An 8,673-nucleotide genomic window follows, 5' to 3' on the forward strand; every position below is an offset into this window, starting at 1 on the left:
ACACCCTTCTCAATACATTCACGGATAAAATGAAACCGGATGTCAATGTACTTGCTACGCCAATGAAATACTGGGTTCTTTGCCAAATCAATACCCGACTTATTATCAATATAAATCACAATTGGACTACGCTTCACACTTGTAATTTGAGTGAGTAAGTTCCATAACCAGACACCTTGACATGTTGCAGCAGTAGCAGCCATTAACTCAGCTTCACATGATGAAAGAGCCACACATCTTTGCTTTTGCGAAACCCAAGTAATCAGGCTCTCGTTTAAGTAGAAAGCAATGCCTCCCGTGCTCTTTCTATCCTCCACATTACCTGCTAAATCACTGTCCGAGTAGTCACTCAGCAAGTAGCCACCTGATCCCTTTGTGTAGATCAATCCAAACTCCACAGTCCTCTTGATATATCTAAGGATCCGTTTTACTACATTCATGTGCAGCACTGTTGGTCGTTCCATATAACGACTGACATTACCTACTGAATGCGCAATATCAGGACGAGTATGTACCAAATATCTCAGGCCACCAACAAGACTTTTAAACTTTGTTGGATTCACTGCTTTTCCATTTTCATCTTTATGCATTTGAATCTTGGGTTCCATCGAATATCTCACAGAATTACACTCTTCAAGCCGAGCTTTTTCCAACAGACTCCTTGCATATGCAGCTTGTTTTATCTTCACATATCCACTTTCTTGTCTCACTTCAATACCCAGGTAATAAGACAGTAGCCCAAGATCACTCATTTCGAACTCTTTAGCCATTTGCCTTTTAAACGCCTTTATATTTTCAATACTCGTCCCTGTAACTAATAAATCATCAACATATACTCCTACAATCAATAATTCTTCTCTCTCCCATTTCAGATATACAGCATGCTCATAGGGACACTTTGTAAAACCCAATTGTTCCAGACACTTACTCAGCTTAGCATACCAGGCACGTGGTGTCTGTTTCAACCCATACAATGCCTTTGACAGTTTGTAGACCATATGCTCTTTCCCCTCTATCACAAACCCATCAGGTTGAGCTACATAAACTGTTTCCTCTAAGTCACCATTCAGAAACGCAGACTTTACATCTAAATGATGTATTTGCCAATCATTTTTAGCTGCCAGGGCTAATAACAACCTAACTCTCTCAAGCCGTGTGACTGGTGCAAAGACTTCTTCGTAATCTATTCCTTCCTGCTGGACATATCCCTTTGCCATGAGCCTAGCTTTGTGCTTAGTGACATGTCCGGTTGCATCTCGCTTTACTTTATAAACCCACTTTAGACCTATGGCTTTGTGTCCTTTTGGCAATTCAGTTAGCTCCCAAGTCTCATTTTTCTCTATAGATTCGATTTCAGCCTTCATTGCCTTCTTCCAAACTCCTTCAGTCATAGCTTGATTATAATTAAGTGGCTCATCCACAGCTCCCAACATCAATTCTTCCTCTATCTCCACTTCTTCCGATTCATCGTATACCTCGCTCAACAACCTGAACTTCTTTGGCCTCTCATCATACATGTCAGATTGCACAGTTTAAATAGATTGTTCCGAGCTCACACTCATCTCACCTTCTTCAGTTTCTTGCGTACCAGAAGTATCAGTGCTGGTGCCTGAGCTACGAACTGGTGACATTGGTTCAGTGTCATGATGAGCATCAGCTTCCATTTCAGCACTTGAATCAAACACGACAAAGCCCCCCTCCATCTTGTTCTGTTGTTCAGAATTTTCTTCCCAGTCCCAAGTCTTTTGTTCATCAAATACTACATCCCTACTCACCAAAATTTGTTCACAACTGGGTCATACAATCGACAGGCCTTGGAACCAGGTTCTCGTCCAAGATAAATTGTGGCCTTGCTTCGATCCTCCAGTTTGCTTACAAGTGTGCTCGGTATCTTCATGTATGCTAGACACCCAAATATCTTAAGGTGTCCTATGTCAGGCTTATCTCCTTTCAATGCTTCATACGGGGTTTTCTCAGAGAGAGATCGAGTTGAGAGATGATTCAACACATATACTGAATGTCGTATCGCCTATCCCCAAAACCACGATGGTAACTTTCTTTCTTTGATGAAGCTTCTATCCATAGCTACGATTGTTCTGTTCCTCCTCTCGACCACTCCGTTTTGCTGCGGAGTGTATGGTGCTATAAGGTGCCTCGTGATCCATGTGTCTTCACAATTGGTTGAAAAAGCTTTCGAATTAAACTCTCCACCCCTATCAGTCCTAAACACCTTAACTTTCTTTTCATTTTCCCTCTCAACCATTACTCGAAATTTTTTGAACACCTCATATGCTTCATCTTTGCTAGTTAACAGGTATACCCACATGTACTTACTAAAATCATCAACCAATAAGAAAAAATACCTGTTTCCGGTCTTTGTTGGAGGAGAGATTGGTCCACACAAGTCGCCATACACCAGTTCTAAAGCTTGTTTTGCGTTAAAGTTGGTTTGATAACGGAACGGTTGTCTGATTTGTTTTGCCATCAAACATCCGGTACATATTTGTTTCGGCTGAGTTATATGAGGTAGCCCGTATGCCATCCCATTCTTGGACATGTGGACTAGCGCTTGGAAGTTAACATGCCCAAGATGAGAGTGCCACAACCAAGAAGACTCTTCCGACTTCGTGAGTAAACACACAGATGTACATGTTTCAATGACTATTTTATATAGTCTATTCACTGATTTCTTTACCTTCATAACTAGACGACCATCTTCACTGTAGACCCACAGAAAATTTCCATTTAGTATAACCCTGTTCCCACTTTCAGATAGCTGACCAAGGCTTATGATGTTGTTCCGTAAAGTTGGGATGCAATACACTTCACGCAGCACGACATTTCCTCCACTTTTGGTCTTAAACATAACAGAGCCTTTTCCCTTTATTTCAACTGTGGAACCGTCTCCAAATCTCACCTTTCCAGCCAATCCTGTGTTCAACTCCTTCAACTTTGAACGATCTCCCGTCATATGGTTGCTCGCCCCATTATCCAAATACCAGATATTTGTTTCAAAATTTTCACTTTCGTTGTTTCTCAGTCTAGGTACTACCTCCTTTTCTGCTATGAGCAAAACTGGCTCATCATCCTGTATCTGCGTCAGATTCACTTCAGGCTTTTAATCCCTATCACGACGAGGTCGTCTGCATTCTGCAGCAAAGTGTCCATACGCGTGACAATTAAAGCAACGGATTTTACTTCTATCACGTACACCTTGATAGCTGCTATTACCTCGAGTCCTTGTTCCTGGAGACGTCTCTGTCCCAGTCCTTTTCGACCTTCTCATCCACTCCTCTCTTGTGAACAAGAGCTTCCCTTCGGTGTTCTCTCTCTTTACCCATTCCTCCTTGGTTAACATCAATTGTCCTCCAGTGTTTTCTGTTTTCCCACGAACTCGCTCTTCGTGTGCCTTCAACGATCCTATAGTCTCCTCAACTGACATTTCATCTAGGTTACCAAACTGCTCAATAGATGATATAATGTGCAGAAATTTTGATGGCATGGAACAGAGTAACTTCTTAACCACATAGCTTTCTTCAATAGTTTCTCCTAAAGCACAAATGTTGGTGACCAGTGCATTGAGCTTCAATGCAAAGTGTCTATCATCTCTGTATCCTTCATATTCAAACTTTCGAACTCGGCCTTTAATATCTGGACTTCAGCCTGCTTCACTCTCTCTGCTCCCAAACACATAGTTTTTATTGTCATCGAAGTTTCTTGTGCCATTTTTTTCTCAGCCAGTGACAATAGTATGTCTTCAGGAATTGCTTGAAAGATTGCTGCCATAGCCACCTTATCTATCTTTTCTTCAATAGTTTCCTTTGGATCTTTCGGTTCGATTGCTTCCCCAATCCCATGAGCTTCCATGAATATTCTCATCTTAAGGGCCCAAGTTGTATAGTTGGTTTTTGTTAACATCGGATATCTCAAACTCAAGGAACCTTCTTTGCTCTTTACCACCTCCATCGCAATCTGCTTTGGCATATATTTGGGCATCCACCAGGAGTGCTCTGATACCAAATGAAGACTCTAAACACTGGGATTACTCACACAAACACACACACACTTTCATTTATCAGCTAAGTATGCAAGAACAGATACACAGACTAAGCACAACTCTTGCTGATAGTTTGATACGTAATAATAATAAAAGAGTACAGGTACAGGATATTAAAAGAAAGAAAATAACCACCTAGCTAAAAACTAGCTTCGATCCTACATTATCTCTACTACCCCATTTATTTCTCAAGACTCCTAAACACACTCTACTACCAAGGACTAATTCCAAAACAGAAAATAACACTAACTTATTTCAAAAACAACAGTTTAGATTATTTTCTTACAAATAATCACTGTATTGTAACACGTTAAAAGATGATATCGATAAGTTTAGTTGAATGATTTATATTAGAATTTAGAAGCTAGTTCATGGATTTCTCGAGCAATAGTAGCAAACAAAAATGAAAATAACATTTTAGTGGAGTTAAGTTTCAAAGCAGATTATATGATCTTAGTAGTCTACAAGGTTATGTCAGTATTGGGATTAGTTTTAGTATGGTGAAATGTTGAGAACTGTTTAGATCTAGAAAAAGATTTGTTAGTGACCAATTTAAAAATTTATGTCTACAATTACATATCAGATAACATAAGTTTAAAGATTCTTCTTTACAATTATAAGATAACGTGGGAGAAGTTTTAAGTTTTGAGGATATACAAAGAACTAGTGTGATATTTAATTTTTATATATTGAAAGTTTTAAGATGACGTGGCATTAATTACACAACTAGTGTGATATTTAATTTTTTATCCACCTTTAAAATTATTAGTTTTGTAAATAAAATTATCTTATAAATATTATAATTCACAAAAATATATAAGAAATACTCCCTCAGTCCCTTCCAATTGTTTACATTTCTGAGGAAGTGTCCGACACGTATTTTAACGTGCATAAAAAGTATAGTTATGTAACTTATTTTTACAATTTTCTTTTTCTGAATAAAAGTGGAATGTTTTAATTTTTATTCAGAAAAACAAAATTGAAAGGGACAGAGGAAGTAATAATTTTGATTCTATAGAATTGTGATATGCTTGTAAAAATCAAATATTATTTTCTAAAATATATATTGAAAGACTTGTTAAATCAATAAGTTACCTATGAAATAATAGCTGGTTACATGTTGATACTTTAAGATCTTATAGATTTTAAATAAGATATAAAATGACAAGGCAATTAATTTTTTTTTTCTTTGATGAGCTAGAAGAAGTCCTTATTTATTTCTTACACCTTGTATTGAGACTTTAAAATATTAAAACAAACTTGTAAGTAAGAGAGAAAAGAAAGAAAGAAAAGAGTTTATAACTGTGTGATCAGAGAGAAGATAGACTGCACATAGTAAGATGACCCCAGATATTAAGATTTGTGCACAAGGTACATTATTCATCATCCATCCTATAGATCTATACATAACTTGCATAAGATTTTTTTTTCTTTGATTTGGTTCTATTTTAAATCCAAAATTATCTAGCAATATTTTGTTTTTTGATTATGGTTTATATTGTGCAAGTATTAGAATTTGATTATAAGTATTGGGTGAGTTAATGGTGGGAAGAGGAGAACAAAACTCATCTTGTCACAAGTTGATGCTTTTGAGTGACTGAGATAAAGGCCAATCAATTAAACTTCTTAAAATTTCATATCTAATATAAAGCCTTCCCCTAATAAGATAATGGCACCTCTAATTAAGAATTTTTTAAAATTTCACATTTAATGTAACGCATTTTCCTCAAACGGGATTTATTTTTAATATGAGTTTGGAAATCGGACCTGTGTTTCAACACCTTGAAAGATGATATGAATAAGTTTAGTTGATTGATTTATATTAGAATTTAGAAGCTAGTTCAAGGATTTCTGTAGCAATCCAGGCAAACAAAAATGAAAATAATATTTTAGTGGAGTTAAGTTTCAAATCAGATTTTACCATCTTAGTAGTCTACAAGGTTATGTCAGATAAATGTTGAGAACTGTTTAGATCTACAAAAAGTTTTGTTAGTGACCAATTCACAAATTTATATCTACAATTACATATCATATAACATGAGTTTAAAGATTCTTGTTTACCATTATATATTGACGTGGCAGAAGTTTTAAGTTTTGTCTATGGATATAGAAAGAAAATTTGTTAGTTTTGTCTACTAGATTGTAGGCCAATCTAGTAGATTGTTTTGTGCCTTTTACTATATGCTAGTTGATAATATTACAATTTTCAAATAAACAATATGTAAAATATTCTTAGTACATCTGTAATTTAAAAGGAGTTTATAAAATAAGTGAGAGGTAGGAAACATAGTAGTAGTTGTTTTAAGATGTTAGTGTATATGTATCCTATTTCTTTTCTTGTTTTATTGCCTGATTATTTATACAAAATAATGAATTCTAGTGTGAAATTCAGTGTAGTCTAATTATTTTTATAGTTATTTAATTGTGAATTTTATTATAAATATATTCACAAACAATAAAAAACATAGAGGGTCTTGCCTCAACTAGACCTTGAATCTGTACTCCCACTACATCAAAATATTTAACATATTTTTCATCTCCCAAATTCATTCTCATAGCTAACTACCACATATCATTTATCTTTCATTATTTTCATTCAAATTTTCTACTGGCAAATAATTTTTTAAAAACAAATAAAGATTCTTTATATTTCAATTTTTATTCATATAAGAATAATAATTATATTTCTATCACTAAAAAATTGCATACATTTAGTGTTTTATACTGGTGCACCTAGAAAAATAAAGTACTTACTAGAAAGTAGAGAACTGTCACAATAAAATGTGTGTTGAGTGTTTTACCAAAGGTAATTTCTTTTTTCTTGTTTAGGTGCTTTAGCTCAATCTAGTTGTCTCTTTTTCACAAGTATATGTAATAATAACAAGTTTTCTTAAATCTTACTAAGTTTACCAACTGCAACTCAAGGTAATGATAAAGGTTTGCAGTTGCCATTGCCTTTCAGCTTATACTGTCTGACGAGCACCCGAAGACTTCACCTCCAACTCCTACAAGTTCTAAGTGAACACGAATGCTCTTCAGCAAAGACACCATCTGAAGAAGGAAATGATCTTTTTATTGATAACAGCAGAATGATGATGTCTTCTAATGAGACTGCTCTCGGATGTATGTTGATTAATACTGTGTGTGTTGGATTAATATCTTGCATTAAATAATGCACCACATAAAGTTCATGATCTTGAGAATTAGCTTTCACATAAGTTGGTATAAAAGTAGTAGGTTCTCCTCTTCTTTATTAGTTACATACTTTTCTAGTTGTATAGTATACATAATAGCAAGAGGATGAGATAAAAGTAAGTGATTCATATGTTGGGATTGAAATTTAATAAAATCTATAGTACTTCAAAGTGATGTATGAGCAAAAAGAAGACTTCTACTCAATAGTTGCCATGAGGTGGAGGGATCAAGTGGAGGCATCAACCCCTTCTTCAACAATAAAATGTTGTTAGAGGGGCAACGTGTACTCGTGCCTTTAGTGTGTTTTCCTTCTAATAGGCTTGCAATTTCACCACATACTTTTGATGGGTGTTCTTATTCTAACTTCTCTAATTTGAGATAATTTGTTCGATTTAAAAGTTGGTTGGTGGCATCCGTGCGGAAATATTGAGCTAGTTCTTGAAAATTCGTTCTTGTAAAGTGGAAGCTAGGGTAGAACCCTCATATCATTACAAAAATACGGTCATTTACTACCAACAAATCGGTTGGAAATGGCCGAGAATGGGAGGAAATGCCTAAGTGGGAAATGTCATTGGTCAAAAATGAAGATGACCACAGTCAATGTGGGACTCACGTGTTGATGTGTACAGCCGCATGATACGAACCAATAATCCAACATGGAGTCCAACATGGAGTGGGAGGCATTTAAGTTAGATGCCCCGTGAATGGTGGGAACCATCCACGGCACATGGTATGTCGGGTTTGTGATCATGCTAGAAATCATTTATGACCACACATTTCGTACTGTCGGTTATAAATGTGGTAAGAATTGGCTAGCAGATGGTGGGAACTATGGGGTTTTTGAAAGGTAAGCGCCGTAGAAAATGGGTATATTGATAGAAATTATGGATATTTTTTTCAATTATGTATTCTATGCATTACTACGAGAAGTCATATATATTAATAAAATATTTATATCAAAAAAGCAACCCAACCACAACTTCCAAACTTAACAAAAAATAAACATATTATTCTAATGTTTAGATGAAAATCAAAAAGATCACTAAAATGTCAAGTGCAAAAGGTTTTTTAAGCATTTAGTTCACTAATGCGAATGTAACTAATCTCCACCAATATCATTATCCTTGTCAGAGCCCTCACATACTGAAGTGAGGTGATCCTTGTTATGAGACACAAATCATAGGTGTACCAACAAGGAGTTACTCGTCTTTGTTTCATTAGAAAAAGGAAAGACCCAAGATCTAAGACCTAAGATCCAAGTCCAACGAAGAAGTAGAAGCATTTAGGTAACAAAAGGGAATTGCAAGTGCTTGGGGAGGTGACTATGGTGTTTCGTTCTCAGATAATTTTGTGATAAAGTTTAACTATTTTATTTCGAAGAGGCTACCTGTGTGTAACGCTCTAAGATAAATAGATTGTGG

Source organism: Apium graveolens, chromosome 3 (genome assembly GCF_009905375.1).
Source record: "Apium graveolens cultivar Ventura chromosome 3, ASM990537v1, whole genome shotgun sequence".
Lineage (NCBI taxonomy): Eukaryota > Viridiplantae > Streptophyta > Magnoliopsida > Apiales > Apiaceae > Apium > Apium graveolens.